General features: G+C 62.0%; 1 protein-coding gene and 1 long non-coding RNA gene across 6 annotated transcripts in view; one reads left to right on the top strand and one right to left on the bottom strand.

Annotated features, from left to right (window-relative positions):
* Positions 1-4,203: 4,203 nt before the first annotated feature.
* On the bottom strand, positions 4,204-8,650 carry LOC309846164. Its single transcript, XR_014301755.1, has 3 exons — positions 8,558-8,650; positions 5,980-6,141; positions 4,204-4,593 (listed from the first exon to the last, which is right to left on the bottom strand). It is a non-coding gene; the product is annotated as an uncharacterized lncRNA (long non-coding RNA).
* A 5,866-nt stretch (positions 8,651-14,516) lies between these two features.
* Positions 14,517-19,525, top strand: part of SEMA4D (semaphorin 4D) — an 84,042-nt gene continuing 79,033 nt past the window's right edge. For 3 of the 5 annotated variants that reach the window (XM_082694180.1, XM_082694182.1, XM_082694176.1), the window contains exon 1: positions 14,517-14,767. The gene's annotated coding sequence lies outside the window, so the exon portion shown is untranslated. The other 2 variants (XM_082694177.1, XM_082694178.1) reach the window with 2 other exon arrangements.

The following is a 19,525-nucleotide window of genomic DNA, read 5'->3' on the forward strand; positions in this document are numbered from 1 at the left end:
TTCCCTTAACTTCCTCCCTGGTTGGCGGAGGGGGTTGGAAACGGTCTAAACGGGGGACGAGATGATTCTTGGGTTAAAAATTCACGTGAAGTTGACGTGGCACCTCCTTAGGGACACGTTTGGGAATTTTGTGGGAGGCTCTCCTGCCTGCGCACAGGTAGATGTGGGTGAACAAAGGAGGCAGGGCCTTCACCTCCTGGACTAAAGCCGCTTCAAGCCTCTGCCTGCTGGGCTGGGGGTGGGGGCAACGGCGAGGAGCCAGACACCCCCGACCCGCCCGTCCCATCCAGGTCCGTCTGTTGTGCTGGTGTCCAGACCGGCCTCCTCAGGTGGGAGATGGCCTAGGGGCCTGGCCTGAGCCCTCCACTGGGTGCGGAAGCTTGGAATGAAAGACCCCTTGCGGAAAGGGCCCAGGGACTTCCCTGTGCGTGCAGACCCCCTGGCATGCCCACCCCCGCCCCGGGCCTGCCTGGGCCCAGGAGAAATCAGAAGGGACCTCTTTGCCAGGTTCAGAATCGTGCAAAATGGTACAAGCCTGTGGCTTCCATTTGAGAATTTCGGTGGGTTTGGAGGGGGGGTGGGTGACCACGGAGAAGTCCGGTTGGTGGATCGAGCTCGGTTGACTTTGGTGGTAGACATCCCTCTGGCTCTCTCACCTGCCTTGCCCTCCCCAGAGAAGCTTCTAGATGCCGGGAGGGCCAGCTGAGGGTGGAGGGCAGGGCGATGGGGCTGTTTTCTTGGCTCGGCCAGACCCACGCACTCCCCGCAGCCCGAGATGACATCTGTCTCTCTGCGGCAGACCCAGCAGCCCCCCGAGATGCAAGGCCCAAAGGCCCCCGTTCAGCAGGGGCAGCCTCCCCACTTCCCAGCAGTCAGGCCCAAGAGCCCTCGGCGCGGCGGCCAAGACCAGGCTGCAGAGGGTGGAGCATGGCCCTGAAGGACCTGCCACACGCAGGTCAGGCCCTGGCTGGGCTGGACGGCTGGACAGCAGGTGGCCACCTCAGGGGGTGCGCCCTGTGTCTCTGTGTGTCTGTGTGCGGCTCTACCTCTCTGTCTCTTTCTCTCCATCGCTCTCTGCCCCTCTGTCCCTCTGCCTCTGTGGGCCTCCCTGTCTGTACCTCTCTGTTGCGGTCTCCACCTCCGTCTCTCCACGTGGCCCCTCCCATGCCTGCCCTCGGAATCGAGCCTGTCATGTGGAGACTACCCGAGCAGGTGTCCCAAGAGAAGCTGGCACAGCCATGTGGCCTCCTGGATGGGAGCCTCAGGACTCCCAGAGGTCCTGGAGCCCACCTGGGGCATGGTAGGGGTCCCCAGGAAGAGTCCACCATCTCAAAGCCACGCCACCCACCCCAGGACACAGCATCTCACCAGATCATCTCCTGCTTGCATGTGGCCTCGGCCATCCTCGGGGCCCGGGGGCAGCTTCCGACCTCCTCTGCCATCTGGCGGTGATGCCCTCGGGCTCCGGTCCACCTGCCCCGTCTGCTGACAGTGTTTACGGGACGAGGGATGAAACGCACATCGGTTCAGCTTGGTTGGAAAGGAATAAATATGCCTGTGGGAAGTAAGGCCTACTCGGGCTGAAATCCTGTCGCTATGTCCAGACATGTGGTTTGAGATACGAGAAATGTCTGTCTTAGAGGTGCTCAATAGTGACGCATTTAGTGGGGTCACAGAAGAAACGGTCAGAGCTGGTGCGATGGCCTCACCTCCTATTTCCTTTAACCCACGTGCTGGTGGCCTCCTGGTTACAAAATAGCTACCAGAGTTCTGGGCACGACACCCAACACCCCAGACAGGAAGGAAGGGGTGGGAAGAACATGAGGTTTCCACAGGTTTTGGGGGTTTTTATCTTTTCTTTTTTTTTTTCTTTTCTGCCTCTTAGGGTCCCATACACCCCCAGAACAATCAGTGGTAAAGGAAAGGGGGAAGTTGCTGTGTCCAGTTTAGACCAAAGGGGCATGAGAACCTCTCTCTGGGAGCTCGAGCGCTGGCTGCCCGCTGCATAAATGCAGGATTGGGTTCTTCTGGCAAGAACAGAAGTGAGGGTTCCTGAGGAGGAAAGGATTGTGTGTCCCACGAGTCTGGGACCGGGCCGCGAGCGTCCCAGACATTTCACGGCTTCGCGATTTCAGGCAGGGTCTGTGCTTGGAGCTCAAATCGCGATTCTGTTCGGATGAGAGAGGGAAGACCGTGAACGCGTGAGCAACAAAGCCGATGGCGTCCACCATTTGAACCTGGCGTCCCACGCTTTCTCTTTGAAGCAAAAGTGATCCGAGGGGTTCCTTCCAGCCGCCCCTGGCAGGGCCCCACTGAGGTCTCGCTGGCCTCGCTGGCCCTCTCCTCTCTAGCAGGGGAGGTGAGGCCAGGCAGAGGCAGGCAGGGCCAGCAGCGGCCACAGGGGGCACAGGCGGGGACCCACCAACTGCAAGGTCTCTGAGAGCTGAGGGCGTGTGGCCCTGGTGTCCGGAGCTGCTCGGCACTGTCCCTCGCTGAGTCTACATGTCTTCGGCCTCTGAAGGGTTTCACGTCCGTGGAGGCTGGAGCTCCTCCAGGGTCTTCCTCGACTTTGGAGCGCAGCTGCACGACTGCGGACTCAGCACCGTGACATGCCTGTCCCCCCAACGCAGCCCCGTGCGTGGACACCCCTGCCCGGGAGAAGGGGACAGACTCTCCGGGAGCGGCGCAAGCTGGGGACCGGCCTGCACACGGATGTCCAGCAAATCCTGATCAGAAGCCCGCGCAGAACGGTCTCGCACACGGCCCCCGTCCACCAGGGTTTCCCAGGCCGGCGTGGCTCTTCAGGGGAACAGTAAGATTTCCCGGGACCCGATACATTTGGGAAATGCCAGGAGCAGCCCCTCGGGCTTCAGCCCTGACACAGACGGACCCGGCCGGGGGCCTGGCAGCCAACGCCGTGTGTGGATGTGCGCGTCCGTGCTCCGGCCAGCCGAGAAGCATCCAACAGCTTCTGGAGGGAAGGGCTCGCCTGGCCTGTCCACCACAACAAACGGAAATACGAACCCACCCCCCCACCCCCCGCCAAAGCCCCCTGCGAGATCGTTCAGAGGACGTGAGCTCCTCACATTGGAGAGGCAGTGGCACGCTAAGGGGAGCAGGCTGCCCGCCTACGACCAGCGCATCCAAGCCAGCGACCCCCCACCCCCGCCCAGGGCTGCTCCCTGGCCCTGGGCAGAACAGCCCCGACAGGCTCTGGTCTGTGTGCCGGGGAAGGAGGAGGAAGAGGAAGGTCCCAGATAAGGGAATCGGGCCTCACAGAACCTGGAAGGACAAGTCCCACGCGGCGTGCGCCCTCAGTCTCTTCACTGATGCAAGTGAGGCCTCGCATCACTGACAGTCTGGGCCTCTGGGTACAGAAACAGGGTGCGGCTGCAGGTCCCACTCGGGCCAGCTGCAGTGTCACACACCACAGGCCAGCCTCGGTCACCCCCCAGTGAAAACAACCGTGGAAACCCTCTCAGCAAGTTCATGCAGAAAGCGTGCTCTTTGCAGACGCAGGATGAATCTGTGTTCTGCTCGGAAAGCAGGACCAGCAGGCTGCGGCAGGGTGACCGTTGTAAAGCGAGCAGCACCCTCGTGGGGCCTTCTGGGGACCCTCCTCACTGGCAGCGCTGGTCGGGAGGGGCTGCGGGCTGCTGTCCTAGTGAAATGCCCATCGGGGCTGGGACCGGTACCCAAGCCATGAGGAAGACTGCCCGACGTGTCCCCTGGAAAACACATCTAGACGGACGGCTGCTCCTCTCACAACTGTTCAGAGCAAAGCTTGCTCCGTCCGCAGGGAACACACCTGCTGCTGTACCCAAGACGAAAGTCACCGCCAGGCTCAGCCCAGCTCCGCCGTCCCCTGTCCTGGGCCCGTGGTACCCCGGTACCTCGGGCCGTGGGCACATCCGTGGGGTGGCACCTCGATTCCTCGGGCGGTCAGCACAGCCGCGGGGCAGCTCTGCAAACACGTTCTTCGCCAGAAGGCAAACAGCATCCTGCATAAGAGGAGCAGCCCAACACCAGGACAGCCCCACTCCCTGCCCCTTTCTCCTTGAAATGTTCTCAGGGGTAAGATTTTGCCCGTCCAGGGTCAACTGTGGGGCACTTGGAACTTTCGAAAGGTGGCGGCGTGAGTGAGGACTTCAATTTTTTCTCTCTCTGCGAAAAAATACTCGTCTCAGAAAAAGAGAGGGAGGCTTTGGAAGAGAAACTTCTTTACTAAATATTCCTGTATTAGAGGGAGACTATTTTGAGGTTTCAGGATTGAACCCCGGCCCAGTCCGGTCGCTGCTGCGTCACTCACCACGGGCATCCGAGACAGAGCGACGCTCCTGCACACGGTGTGAGAGGCCGAGCGCCCACCGCACCCCACCGCCGCGCCGAGGACCAGACCCGCAGGAAGTGGGGCAGGAGCACCTTCATTTCCTGTTCTGGGCTACGCAGCTTCCCGGGGGCTCTCGGAATGTGACAGTTTGAACAGATTGTGGCAACAGATGGGGAAAAAATCACCATCTGATTCTGGCGTGACGTGGAGAAATGGAACGGGACGAGTAGTGAGAGAGGCCGCGTTCAGCCAGAAAAGGCCGTCTGCGAGCGGGGAGGCTCTGTGAGGGTCCAAAAGGCTGGAACCCTGTGGAGGGCACCCGGTTGCCCTCCACACCTCGGTCCGGTCCACGTTCCCAGAGAGCCCCTGAGCTGGGCACATGAACTGTTTCTACGAACCAGCCCAAGAACGCAAGCGCTCCTCCGGGGCCACAGACCCTCGGCTCCGATGGCACAGATCCCAGCCCGTGACCTTGGGGGAAGCAAGGAGGCGGGGCCTGCAGGGGCTCCGGGGCAGGGGGCTTGGGCTTCACCTCGCCACAGCCTTTCTCCTGCAAGTGGCACTGGCTGCGTCCTCCTAAAATACATTTTCTCCGTTTTACGTACTTAGTGTTGAAATTAAATATTTGCACACAGAGTTTACTCCGGCGTGGGTGGCCCACACGTGCTTGGTGGAAACAGCTTCCACATTTAGGGTCTGTCCTTCAATGCACGTGAATGAGTGCCCAGGCCACCTGAGCCCTTGCACACTCTCAGGAAACCCGGGGTCTAGGTGCTCACGACTCCCGAATCTAGATGGAACTAAGAGGTGCCCGGGTCAGCGTGTGACCGAGGCACCGGGAGAGGTAATGCTTCTTGGGACTCAGAGCATGGGGCCGAGACTCCTGTTTGTCAAATATTCTGGAGGGCAGCCCCTCCGGAAACAAAGTCCCAGCTCCACCTGGCAGGCAAAGGTCTGGAGTCGTCACTAGCATTTTAGGTACATCTGATTTACTGAACTGTAAACACCACAGGCACGAGACCGTCATATCATGTCCAAATGAGAACACGTGGAAACCGAGAAAGGACACAGAGGTATCTCCGTGAAAATGAACTTAAACTCTGCCGTGGTCACTGCTCTGGTGGGTGCACGGGGCCGGCGAGGGAGCTGGCGTGGTCCCCTCAGGACCACGGCCCCGGGGGAGTGGGGTGCACCCAGAGGTGGGCTGAGCCACATCCGGCCCTCCCACCTCCGAGCTGCCGGCCTGGGCCACGCGGGCCATCCCTGGGCCGGGGCTGGAGAGGCTAAGGGAGGACCCCGCAGAGGCAGCGAGACGCGTGAGGGCGTGCAAGCGGCAGCTGTGTCCGCCGGCCCTACCTTCGCCCCTGCAAACACGGCAACCCCTGTGCCTCACCCCCGCCTGGGGAGCAGTGTGGCCCGCGCCGACCCACGCGGTGCAGGGGGAGCCCAGACCCGGGGACTCCACCGCATCACCCCGTCCTGCAGTCTGGGCGAGCCCGGCCGAGAGCCGCGTCTCACGCTCACACCCGCTCCTGGCCCACGCGAGGCCCGCACCCACAGTTAGCCCAGGACCCTTTCCCTGTGGAGCAGGACCTGCGCGCTGGAGAACAGAGGGAGGCCGGCCAGCCCCCTGCACCTGCCGCCCTCACCTTCATTCCCATGGACGACAGACATCTGAGTCTCACTGGACACCCAGAAGGCCATCCACCGCTGGAGAGGAGAAACCCCGACAGCTTGGGAGAGAGCGTCACGGGCACTCCAGCCGGCTTCCTCCACACGGGAGAGCTGCGGAAACCACGCAGGGGACCAAGCTGCAAAGGAAAAAATAAGTATTCAGAAGCACAGCCGTATCCGTAATTAGAAATGCATTTTTTAAAATGGGACGGGTTGATGGCTGGAGACACGGACACTTGGAGGTGTGCCCCAGCGGTCGTGGTGGCACATGGACGTAGGGTTCCGGTAGATATTCCCGCGATCGCGCTCCAAGCCCTGCAGCTTTTCTGTGTGTCTGGAAGTTCCCATACGAAAATGTTGGGGAAGAAACGATCAGTCAGGGCATGAGAGAGTTGACAGGGGCAGGGGCGTGGAGGGGACAGGGTGAGTGTCCTGTCCCGCACCACCTGCGGATGGCAGACTGACCTCCACCTCTGACCCCTGCCTCTGTCCCCCGCCTCTGTCCCCAGGCACAGCCACAGAGGAAAGGCACAGAGGCGTGGTGGGCCCCTGCGGGAGCGCCCCAGTCCGGGTTCTCGGCCACCCGTCTGGATGCCCGGGCTCACACCGGATGCTCAGCGTGAGCCCAGGGTCTGCCCCGGGGCACACTTACCACGGCCAGAGAGACCCAAACGATGCACCGGCGAGAGAAGGAATGCAGAGGGGGTGAAGGAAATCACGGAGAAGTAAAAGAAATCCCCCAGGAAAGGGAAATGAAGACCCTCGGGGAAAGGAGAGGAGAGCGCTCTGTGACCCTGACCGCAGACGGCGAGCGCTCTGTGACCCTGACCGCAGACGGCGAGCGCTCTGTGACCCTGACCGCAGACGGCGACAGGCGGCAAGGGCTGCTGGAAGGGAAAGCTTGGGTCCCCGGAGTGACAAGGGGGCACAGGAACTCCTGGAGAACACGGGAGAAAGCGGTCGGCTGGGCGAGCGGCGTGTGCAGATGGCAGCCACGGAAGGACGGGTGTCAGGGAGAGAAGGGGGCAAGCCCCGCGGTCCGCCTGGGGAAACGGTGAGGAGAGCCCTCCGCCCGGCACCTGCCCAGAGACTGCCCGAGACCGCCCAGGGGCCGGAGAGACAACGCTGACCGGGCCCAGCGGCGAACCGGATGGCCGTCCCCACACCGCCAGCGAGTGTCACCCCAGTTCCACCCTGAGCACACCGCACAGAGCCTCAGGGACCTCTGGGGGTGGGATCCCTTACCCAAGTGAGGGTCCCAACTAGGATGGGCAAGATGTAGGTCCCTGGAACAGGGATCAAGCCGGGACAGAGTAGTCTGGGCCAAGGACATCAGACGGCCCCACGACAGCAGGGCCAGGCGCCGGGTGGGAGGCAGCACATCTCCGGGAAGTAAGGCACGGCCTCAGTGGAACGGCCACTGGATAGAAAAGCTCTGCCGGCTGGAGGCACGGGGTCTGGAGGACGAGTTTAGAAAGTGCGGGAGGACAGAGGGAAAGCTTTGGGACGACCAGGAACAGGGCTCCACCGGGGGCGTGAGCGAGGGACCGCAGCAGAGCCCGCCTGTGCCCTGGTCTGGGGACATCCCTCCGCAGTGCACACCCGTGGCCCGGGATGCCACTCCATCCGCAGGATGATTCTGGCCGTGCCCCACTCTGCAGGCATGATGACTGCGGACCAGCAATCACACACATGTTCTTCCCGTGTGCTGCTTTTACAGACGCCAACCCAGAAACGCCACGGCGGAAGCAGCAGCCCCCCGGCCGGCGGATGGGTGGAGAGAAGGTGAGCAGGCTGGAGGGGGGCGCGGGGTGTCGAGGGGTGCTGGTTTCTCATCTCACTCGGCGAAACTGCTGGGGGTGAGGGGAGAAGGCCCGGTGGGACCAGCGGTGGACAACTACAGCATGCGTGTTCTCCAAGCTGTAGGGGATCAGAGGTGTGGCAGCGGGGGGCTAAGTCGTGTCTCAGGCGGAGACGCCGTCAGCTCCCGTCTGCGGCTGATGAAGCGGGAAACAGGGCGCCTTCTGTTGGCCAGTCCGCGGCACGGAGCAGGGGCTTCTCCGGAGCTCGGAATGGGAGGAGGGTGAGGGGTATTTTTAAGTGCACGTCAGTGTTGTTGGGATGAATCATTTTTCCCCTCGTGCACATGATTCTTGGGGGGATGAGGCAGAGCTGGGTATGCCCGCTCAAAGCTAAATTACAGGGTAAAGTTTGAATCCAACGGTCCCGCTTTTAAAATAAATAACGGAGAGAGTGAAGTTGAGACCAGACCTTGTACAGGGCACGTGTGTATTTACATGCTTGTCTGAGGGGGCGCGGGGGCCGGAGGAGACAGCACCGGGGAGCTCAGATCGCACGCCCAGGAAGGGGGGACGGAGGACTGGCCGTTCCCACTGGGTTCACTTCTCGTGCGTCTGGGATGGCTCTCAAGCCCATGCAGACGAGGTCTACGTGCTACACACAGGCTTCCTGTTGGAATGGAGGCTTCCCCAGACTCTTCTTCCGGATGTCTGCCTCGCTCTTGTATTTTGTTTGCACGATAGAAAAACTCACCTTAATTTTGCTGGAGTCTCCATCTTTGCAAACATACTCTCTTTCAAAATGACTTTGGCTCCGTTGAATAGAATACCAGACAAGCGCTCTGCAAGCGAACAGGGAAGCTGGAGCTAATGGAGGGGGTCCTGTCCCCGGAGGGAACCAGGCGGGGGGCCGGGCAGGGGGAAAGGCCCTGGTCTTCCCATGCCTAGCTAGACAGTGGCCTGGCTCTGAAATACTTTGTTTGTGCGAGCAGTTCCAGCGTTTGGAAAGCGCAGTCGCTCAGCCAGACTTCCCCAGAACCCTTTCTCCCAGAACTGGATCCTAACAGGTAGGCCATTGTCCTGAGTGGGCGGGAGCTGTTTTCCTTCATCTGTATTCCGTCTCCTCGCCGCCGCGCCTGGGAAACGAGCCCCACACAGCCCCAGCGCCCGGCCAGCGCCTCCACCACGCGTGACTGAGGACCTTGAAGAACTAGAAGAAGGCAAAAGGCAGGTGCGCAGATCTGCTGCACCAAGCACGGGGGGAGCTCGGCCGCACAAGGGGAAGGCTGTCCCCTGGCCAGAGGCCCGAGCCGACAAAGTTGGGGATGCGGTGACGAGACCACCTCAGGGTGATGGTACCGGCGACAAGGCCTCAGGTATTCTCTTGCAAGAAGCCAGCTCAGTGCACTGTCCCATCCCCAATTAACCAGAGGCGAGTCTGGGTCAATGAGTTTCCTGTTTACAGGGTCAGCTGACAAAGTGGTGGCCAAGGGGGGTGCGAGTCTGAGAGGCGGCCGTGGTCCCGGGGCAGGTGGCTTACCAGCACGTGGTCCCATCCCCGTCCGGGTCTGCACAAAACCTCTCACAAGTCTGGGTGCGCAGAGGCAAGACCCCGAAGTCCGAACACCCGGGTGCAGACCCTGGCACAGCCACTGAAGAGTGAACACGAGCCACCGGACTGGTTTGAACAGTCACCTTCCTGGACAATGAGGCCAGCACGCGGGGCAGGCATGTGGCATATTCCTCTAGAGGAAGCTCAAGCTCTGGGGTGGGGTGGGGGTGGGGAGGTGGGGCGGTCAGGGACACAGCGCCACCTGCTGGCAGCCTCTGTGCCCGCCCCCCCAACTTGCTCCAGTCGGGGTGGGGTATCAACGTGATGGAGCGCACAGCCCCCATACCAAGTTCTGGCCAACGTATGGGACAGAGCTGGTGTGTGCCCCTGCCTGTCCCGCTGAGTCTGTGAGCGTGGCCCTCGTCCCTGCAGGTGGAGCATGGTGACGCTGGCCAGGGACCGTCTGCCTGGCCACCACAGGCCGTGTTAAATAAGAAGTAAATAGACGGCTACCTTGGGTAAGCCGCTGTATGTTAGGTCTCCTTATTATGGCACGAAACCGTGCCTCCAAAGGACTGTGCTGTGATTACACATTTGCCCTCTGGCCCTAACACCGCTGGACACGTGCCGGTCGCGTCTGCTCAGGACCATCTGTTCACCAGGGCCCGGCTCCCACCCAGCCCCGAGGTTCTGCGAGATGCAGGACCACACCCCGACACAAGCATAGGCAGGTGGCCCAGGTCTGACCGGTCTTGGCTCCCCGGTCTGTTCAGGGTTATAAGTTCATGGGTTGGGCGTGAGACCCCACCCAAGTCCTTCCAGGAGGCTCAATATGGTGAAAAAGAGTTCTTGTGGATTGTGTCAGGAGAGTGAAACCCACATGCCAGCAGAACCGAAGGCAATCAGAGTCAAGAGAAGAGGAAGACCAACAATGGCTTCTCAGACCCTGGATCTAGCTCTACCTGCAGTCCCTCTAGTGCTAAGTGAGCCAAGATTGTAGCTGAACTTCCATCATTTGCAACTGAGAGCCCCAACCCCTCCATTAATAATAAACACGTTTGGGTGTGATTTTCCATAAGCACTGTGCTAAGTGCAGGGGATCTGAAGTCCAGGGTACACTTTAAAACATAATCTGGGGAGACATTGCAGGTTCCATCTAGATGGAACAGATGGGGAAAAGGAGCAACATTTTCACCCCCCACGAGCCTCGACCTGAAATTCAGCATTTCCTTCAAGTGTCAGTGAGGCAACAGAGCCCAGCCCTGTCAGCAGGGTCTGTGACCTGCCCGCCGGCAGAAATCACAGATACGCCCGCGTCTCAAAACACCAGGCAGCTCGTTCCCGCTTCCAAATTGCTGGTTATCAGACCCGCTGCTCCAGTGTGTTACTCAACATGTAAACAAAGGAGCAAACAGATCACAGTTTAACCGATTCTGACCACCGGAGTTCAGTAGAACAGGTTTGCTTTCTAATCCCATGCTTTATTTTATATGTTTCAAACCATTATTCTGGAAAGAGGTCAGTGGAGGTCACTAAGCTCTAGAAGCTGAAAACAAAGACAAGGTTGAAAGGGAACGAGCCAAGGAGCAACGGTTACACCCCTCGTGTGGGCTGTGGCCCATAGGTGTGCAGGGCGTCGTGGCCGAGGGAGGGGCGCTCTGCCTGCCCCCGGCGTGGGTCAGGCTGGAAAAACACTGCAGGGGCGAGTCTGGGTGGGAGGTAATGCCTGACTGGCCTTGCCAGGAGGCAGGGCCTAGGGAAGTGTCACGGCTCAGCGGCTGGCGGGGTAGGTGGCTGGGGGGTGGGGGCACCGGGAAGGCCTTACTGGTGCAGGTCAGCTGAGGACACCAGCTCCGGGGAAGCTAATGGTCAGCGAGGGCAGCACGCCAGTGGTCCGACCCGCTGTCCCCGATTTCCACTCTCCCCTGGTTCCAGCTGGGGAAGCACTGGGCGGCGGCTGCCAGCCCTGCTCTGGGGAAGGTTCGCCCTCCGCGTGCGCGTGCGCTCCACAACGACGGGCCAGCTCAGCTGCGTTGGGAGCTTTTCGGGGAGTTGGAGAAGAGCATGAAGGCTAGATTATACTCCAGAGGAAGTTTGCGCTCAGTGGTCTGACAGCTAAAACACTGTGGGGCGCTGGAAACAATGGTGATGGCTCAGCAAGGCCTTCATTTATACGCCACTGCCGGAATGCAGCCTTCTAGAAAAGAGCCCTTCCATCGGTGTGCTCCCAGGAGGGCCCTGAAGAGGGTGCTCTGATGGGGGGGGGGGTGCTGCCAGGAGGCAGGTCTTGTCTGGGGCAGGGGACAGACCGTGACGGGGCAGGGGGCAATCATGTACTTTGGAGTCACATTCAGAAGACCTCTGCCTAGAATTGGCAGGGGCTTGGGCTTCCCAGACTTTGCCTCAGCCCCTGAGGGCCTGTTTCTGCGGGGGCTGCGGCCTTGCTTTGCTGGACAGCCCACATGCTAAGGCCCAGGCTGGGGCTGCACCTGCTGGAGCCCGTGGAAGGCAGTGCACCAGCTCTTCTAGAAAACACTTCCTCCGGGCCTCAAGCACTCCCCGCAGGATTGCCTTAAAGCCGCTCCCAGCCAACTGCGTCCATGTTCTGATGCCCCGGGGGGGGCAGGGAGATGGAGAAGTGGGTGTTCCTCCTCAAGTCCGCGCAGTGAGGGCGGAAGCCGAGCAGAGCCCGTGGCACCCGGGCTGCCGCACAGAGACTCCCCACGTCGTGGATCTAAGACCGTCCGCGCGATCATCTGCCCGGGCACAATGCACAGAGACGGTGTTGGAGACCTGCAAAGACACCCCGCGTGAAGCGTGACTCAGGGACCCAGTCACTCCGCGTTTCTGGAGGAGCTCCAGGACAGACTTGAGGAGGAGCTGTCGCTGACGTGTGTCAGATTAGCGGGGGGGGGGGGGGCACAGAGGTGGGTCAGAGGTGACACAAGACTGCCACCCTGCTCTCTGGGCTCTCGGTTCTGCTCTGACCTACATGCTAAGATGTCCCACGATGGAATGGAAACTGACAGCAACAAGAACGAAGAGAAAACGTGGGTCACTTGGTGTGGCCCAGGGAGGCCTCGGGGACAGAAGGCCCTCCAGGGGCTGGGGGATGGGAAGCAAGCGGCAGTCACCTTGAAGCCACCCTTTGCCCTTTCTCGAAGGACCAAACAGGCCGGCCAGGGTCAGGGTGTGAGGTGCTGAGGCTCCAGGTCTGGGCGCTAACAAGTCTCTGCTTGCTGGGCTGCCCTCTGCCCTTCAGAGGGAGTGGAACAGAGTGCAGGGCGTGGGTCTAGCAGCCGGGAGAGGCTCCTGAGGTCACCCCGATACAGGCCCCTGCAGCAAGCTCCTGTGGTGGCCCCAGGACCTGTCTAGACGCCGGCTCTGAAGGACACGCTCCTCCTGGGGAGGCCGCTCCTCAGGCAGGCGGGTCTGCCAAAAAGTGCTCCCAGGGAGCGGAAATCTCCTCTCCAGCCTGATTTCCCCCCATCTGTCCTCCTCTGCCCTTCACAACCCCACAGGGTAATCCTTCTTCCCAGACAGTTTTGCAAATATTTGGATCCGACCATCTTGCGCTCCACACACACCCATTTTTCAGGCTGACGTCTCCTGATGTGTCGACCACCCTCCCACGGCTTGCTGTGGCTGTCCTCGGGCACCAGGCAAGGGCACCGTGTTCCAGGGGGGTCCAGTGAGTCAGGAATAAAGGGGAGCATCCCCGCCCCCCACCTCAGCGATGCTCACAAGTCTGGATCGTGAGAGTGGGTCCCTGCTCTGGGGCTTGGGATAACATGAAAACAGCCCTGCCCTAATCTTTTCGCACCAGGTTTTAATCCCAGTGCGATGGGAAACCAGAGTCAGGGCTCCTCTGACCAGAAGGAGCTTGGAAAGGATGTCTCCTCACTGTCCTATACAGTCACCAGTCCCCAACTTGGGCCACACAGCGCCGGGGAGATACCCATCATTCTCTCGGCCATGCCCAGCCACGCTCGGAGCCAGTGCCTTATCCTCTCTCCTTGGGGAAGGCAGGATGGGGCTCCCAAGGTCACCTTGGAAGCATGGAAGGCAAGAGGAACTGGAGCCTCCGAGATTCCAGGTCAGGACTCCCACCACCAGCACACACAGGAAGAGCACCAGCTCCCCTGTCTTGGCCCTTGTGGGTCCTGAGGTGTGGCTTGTGGGGAAAGGCAAGAGCCCACAAAGGAGACTGAGGCTCCTGGGCTGTTACGGATCAGACTGTTAGCAAAGTCTCCATTTTTAAACTCCCAGTCTGGCTGTCAGCAGCAGTGGTCCCCAGGAAAGCAGTCCGGGTTCCCTTGGAAGGTGCTGCGGCCCAGGCCATGAGGGCCAGGCCCAGAGAGGGAGACTCGACTTCCACACGGGGCACAGCCCCACTGGCTCACGGGGAACTCTGTTTCTTTCTCTGGGGAGCAACCCTCGGCAGGCCTGCTGGCCCAGTCAGCCACCTTCCCAAGGTCGCCTCTCTTCCTCCAGGGCAGGAAGGGAGTGGTCTTGGGAGGAGACCCAGGGCCCCTCACACCCTGCGTTAGTACAAAGGTATCACCAGGGACCGCACTGGGGAACGTTTTGCCATTTGGTGTAGAAGACAGGGGACACTTGTCAAACACTTGGCGTGGAGGCCCAGAAGGGCTTCGACAAACCTAGACTGGGCTAGGTACCTGCCCACCGCACTCTGGGAAGAGGCAGGAGGTCTGCTTGGAATGTTCTGGCCTGAAGTCAGATTTACTAAGAAGAAAAGGAGCAGCCATCCTGAGAGCCCGCACGGTCTGTCCACACATTTGTGCTGGGCAGGTTCCCAGCAGAGCCGGCAAAGCAGCCTGCGGGTGCAGGAGACCTTGGAGATCTGGGGGCCCCCCGAAAGGTTGCAGTCGGCCAGGCTCCCAGAAAGGACAAGCTGGTCCCTTAGCAGGTGGCGAGGAAGGGCGGTAAGGAGGTCCTTCATCGGAACCGGTGCCGGACCCCGCAAGGCCCTGCCAGGGCGGGGGGCAGCCCCTGAGGCCTGCGGGGAGAGGCGGCGGGAGGGCCAGCGGGGAGGCGGGCGGAGGGAGAGGAGTGGCGGAGGAAGGTGAAGAAAGGGGAGGGCGAAGGGGAGGGAGGGAGACGTGGGGGAGGAGGAGCCGGGCCCGAGTCGGGCGGGGAGGAGGCGGCGGCGGGAACGGGAGGCGGGGGCGGAGGAGGGGCCTGCGCGCCGCCCCGCGCCCTCCCTCCCGCGCCGGCCTCCGCGCCCTCGCGCGCCGCAGCATCCCCGCGCCGCCGGGCCCCGCCGCCCTCCGAGCCCGGCCCGAGCCGCCCGCCGCCGCCGCCGCCGCCGCCGCCGCCGCCGCCATTCCTGCGCCCGCGCTCGCGGGGCCGGGCAGTGCCGGGACGCGCGGCCGGGACGCGCCACGCCAGGTAAGGGCCGGCGGACGGCGGGAGCGCGCGGGCCTGGCAGGTGCGCTGGGGCCGCCGGACCCTCCCGGACGCCCCGGGCCCCCGATAGGCCCCCGGAGCCTCCACCCCGCCAGACCCTCCCGGAGTCTCCGCCCCGGACACCCCCCACCGACTCCTCCCTGACCCCCGGACCCTCTAGGAGTCCCCGCCTTGGATCCTCCCGGAGTATCCTCCTGGGAGCCCCCGGGCCCCTCCCAGGACCTCCGGGACCCCTCCCCTCCCGAGCACCCCTCAGGCCCGGCGCGCAGGTGGCCCTGGGGGCGCTGGGCGCGCAGCCGATGCCGGCTGCGAGCGGGGGGCGGCGCTCGGACCAGGCCCGCCGCGCCCCTGGCCGCTGGGCCCCCGCCGGCTCCGGCCACTCGGGCCTGGCAGGGCTCCGCGGGCTTCTATTTCGGTCCGGAGGCCGCCGCCGCCGTGCGCCCGAGCGGAGGCGCGCACTCAGACAGGTGGGGCAGGTCAGGGCCCTGGCGGGGCGTGCTGCAGGCCTCGGCTTCCTTCAGGGTTTTGGCTGCGTGATTCCGGAGCAGCCAAGGAGACGGAGCCGCCTTAGCTGGGGCTGCACCTGTTGCGGCCGCTTGGTGAGCGGCGGGGAGCTGAAGCCACCGGGGTTTTGCCAGTGCACACAGGAACAGGAGAGTTGGTGGCGGTCCTTCTCTTGGTTTATTGGATTTGATACTGGGGTTGGGGGGATGCACGTGAGTGTGTAGGTGGGCAGTTTACGGAAAATAAGGCCTGTTGTCCAGGGCTGGGCCCTGCTGGCCAGTCCTGTGTCTCCTGAAGTTGCTCTGTTTTTGTTTTTAAAAGGCTGCCCTTACCTTGAGCATAGCCAGGGCCGGGGGTGGCCAGCCCGCTGCAGGCCAGGCCGGACCTGGGGCTTGTGGCCAAGCAGCCGGCCCTCCTGTTCTGAGGCTATTCAGGTCCACCAGGCGCCACGGAGCGGAAGTTTCCTTTGCCGCGGGTGAGGTGACATCGTGGGCCGTCACCTCATATCTGCCCCCGGCCCGGGGCCAGCTGCTGGCGTCCTGGGCACCGTTATTTGCGAGTGTTTACTGTGTCCCAGAAACAGGCGGCCTCAGCCGGCGCAGGGGCCAGGATTCCGGTGGAGATAATGCCCCAATTGTCCCTGGAACGGTTGGTGTCTGTGCAGATTGTCTGCAAAAACAGAGGAGCATAAAGCCAGCCTGCTCTGAGTACCCCCAGCACCGTGTGCTACCAGGGGTCAGCCTCGGGAACGAGGGCGTGGGGAGGGCCTCGCTGGCTGTGTCTGTGGCCAAGGACTGGCTCTCGCAGAGCCAGACCCTCACTTCAGGCTGGAAGGGTCTGCAGTACCCCTAGTAGGTGAATGAAACGAAGGAAAGCTAATCAGTGACACTGAGGGGAAGCTCTGCTCGGTCCCTCCTTGCAGGACCGTGAGCTGGGGTGGGGGAGTGGCTGACTCCCCATGACGGGCTCTGCCATCTGTTTGTCTGCCTCCGAAATAGTACTGTGGAGTTCCTCTGCCCACCCTCTGCCCAGACCACACGTCTGTTGGGAAAGGCGTCTTTGCCGAGCCCCCGTCCGCTGGGGACTGGGTGTGCGTGCTGCTGCTGGCCTGGCTCAGGCCCCGGCAGGCAGTGCCCACACCCGAGCTGGCGTGTGGGGTGCACAGCTGTCCAGTGGCTCTGTGGTGGGGTGGGGGTTGGGGGAAGCAGGGAGACGAACCTTAATGACATCATTCACTTGAGATCCCCTCCGTGTGGGTTATCGGAGGCTCATTTCCTCTTGAGAGCCTTCCCCACACCAGGCAGGGATGCCTTGGCCAGTCTTGGGAGCGCACGCTAATGGCAGCTCCGGTGCCCGCGCGTAACAAAATCAATAACGCACTGCAAAGATCAGGTCCACTGCCTCTCCCACACCCAGTGTAGACAGGCTCAGGCCTCCGGGCCCTCCCCTCTGGCCGCCACAGCTCCTCCACACCACCAGGCTGTGGCCATCTGGGGACGTCTTGGGACGTCTTGGGGCGTCGACCGAGTGCAGGGCCGGTCAGGCAGGCTCCTTGGCGCTGGAACCGGGGCTCAGCTCGCAGCAATGTCCAGGCCGCCCGCTGTTGGTGGGAGTGACACGGGGAAAGCAGGACTGACGAGGAGGAAATAACTGCTGATTCGGGAGGGCGCGTGGCGGGCCTCGCCTGGAGCAGCGGTGGCGTTTGTCAGCGCAATGAAGGTGATCTGGGGGCTGCGCAGATGGCCCATCCCAGCTCCTCGAACAGCTCACCTCAGTTTGCCTGACCCTCCCGGAGCGCCATGCCAGGGCCGGCTCTCTGCGCCTGCAGCCTCTCCGGGGCTTTGCAGCGGCCCAGCTCTTCCGAGGTCCGGGTGCACCTGCCACGGGAGGGGGTCCCTCCTGCGGTCTCAGAGTCTCAATGCCGTCCAGGAGCGCGCAGACTGCACACTCTGCCTGGGTCACTTCTTAGCAGCTCCCCTGGATTGCAGGCGCTGGACAAGATGCAGTCAGACCAGCGCCTGATTTGACTCAAGAATCGTTCATTTAAAAAATTATGGTATTTATGAGACAGTTGATGACATGACTCTTGAGCTGTGGACACGGGAGTGTGTGGAGAGGAAGTGAGAAGGCATTTGGGGTGTGTTTCTGAGCAGCTGGGGGGGGTGGGGGCGAGGAGGGGAAGCCTTGTGGGGGTGGTGCTGGGAGGGTCTGAGGGAAGGTACCTTGTCAACCGTCCTTATTCGGTTCTGTCCACTTCCCTTTATTTTCAAAATTCTCCATAATAATCTTAATTGGAAACTAAGAACCGCACGTCTCCTCCTAGAAACACGCCAGAGGTCCCTCAGTTCAAGGCACAGTGTGGAGAGAGGCTTCCTTCAATAGAAGTGCCGACACATGAAGTGAAACTGCACTTCTTTGTGGAGAACCTGCAGAAGGAGCCGGTTTTCATGTGTGCACATGTCTGAAGCAACCTGGCCGGGCACACAGTGTCTGTTGAACAGATAACTGTGGAGTGCCTGCTGTGAACAGCGGGAGCTGCTTGGGGCCCCAGGGCAGGGGTGTGTTTTGTGTGTGTGTGTGTGCATGCGTGTGTGCATGCATGTGCTGTGTATGTGTGTGCGTGCATGTGTGCGTGGGTGTGCACAAGTGCTGTGTGTGTGCACACATGTGTGCGTGTATGTATGTGTGTGTGAGTGCTGTGTATCTGGGTGTGTGTGTGCTGCATATGTCTGCGTGTGTGTGCATGCGTGTGTGTGTGTACACGAGTGCTATGTGCGCATGCTGTGTGTGAGTGTGCGTGCTGTGCCGTCTGTGTGTGCACATGTGTGTGCGTGTAGGTATATGTGTGTGTGAGTGCTGTGTATCTGGGTGTGTGTGCTGCATATGTCTGCAAGTGTGTATATGTGCTGTGAGTGCATGAGTGTGTGCGTGTGTGTTGGAGGCGGAAGTACGCCTCGTGCATTTGGGGAAGCACAAGGGAAAGGATGAAAGAGGAAGGGGACCTCTACTTCTTCCCTTCTGTGTGCTTCTGCTCAGTTTGTGGCTTTTGTAATGGAACTGTTTTTTCAGCCTAAAAATTAATTTTTAAGAAGGGTGTCTCCATTAGGTAATATAATGTCCTCTCCTAGACGTTCCAGGTTTCTAAATCTAAATTTTTTTTAAAAGATTTTATTTATTCATTTGACAGACAGAGATCACAAGTAGACAGAGAGGCAGGCAGAGAGAGAGAGGGAAACAGGCTCCCCGCTGAGCAGAGAGCCCGAAGCGGGGCTCGATCCCAGGACCCTGAGATCACGACCCGAGCCGAAGGCAGAGGTTCAACCCACTGAGCCCCGCAGGCGCCCCTCTAAATGTAAATTTATTATAAGCGGGACTTGCAGTGTAGAGATCCGTGTTCGCGCACCGTGTGAGGGGGATGGCGGGGCTTCCACGAGGCTCCCGTGAGTCAGAGGTCACCGGCCTCTGAGCAAGTGCTCTGCGGGCTGCGAGGAGGCGGACGTGCGTGCCTCCCCCCGGCAGCCGGGGGCCAGCCGCAGAGCCCGAGCCTGGAGCGCCCGAGTCCTGGGGGCTGCCGGCCGGCAGCGGTCTGGGCTCTGCTGGGGCCTGGGGCAAGGGGACCTGAGCCCCACGCACGCCGGTCCTGGCTCGGGGGACGCACGGCCCGGTACGGCCCAGCGGCGAGCGCTCCGAGCCCGTGGGGCCGTTCCCAGGCCGGGCGCGCGTTCCGCCCGTCTGCGGCGGTTCCTCCGCGTCCCTTTCCGCGAGCGGCGGGTTCGCCCCTGACCTGCAGCCGCACTCGCTGAAGGTCAGACCCTGCGCCTGCGAAGCGGGGCGCGCCCGTCCCGGGGCCCCGCACGTCCCCCCCCCCATTTTCCTCGTGCAGGACGTTCCCGACGCCCTCCTCGGCCGAGGAGAATTTGCGGGGTCCAGCCGCCGGGTCCGTCGCAGCCCTGCGTGCTTGCGGGGCGGCCGCGCTCGCTCGGGCAGCGGCGGGAGGGGGCAGCTCTGGGGCCGCGGGCCGGCGCGGCCGCTTGGGGTCCGATTCGGCGGGCCGCGGCGGCGCAGGTGCGGGTGCGGGCGTCGCGGGGCGTGCGGGCCGCTTGCCCGCGTGCGGGGCCCCCCGGACTCCGGGCTCCGCGACCCGAGGGCTGCCCTGGCGTCGGCCGGAGGTGGGGCCGCCGCGGGGACGGTCACGGTCCGGGTCGCGCCTGTGACCCGGGCAGGCGCGAGGAGCTG

Source organism: Mustela nivalis (assembly GCF_964662115.1).
Source record: "Mustela nivalis genome assembly, chromosome: 13".
Classification (NCBI taxonomy): domain Eukaryota; kingdom Metazoa; phylum Chordata; class Mammalia; order Carnivora; family Mustelidae; genus Mustela; species Mustela nivalis.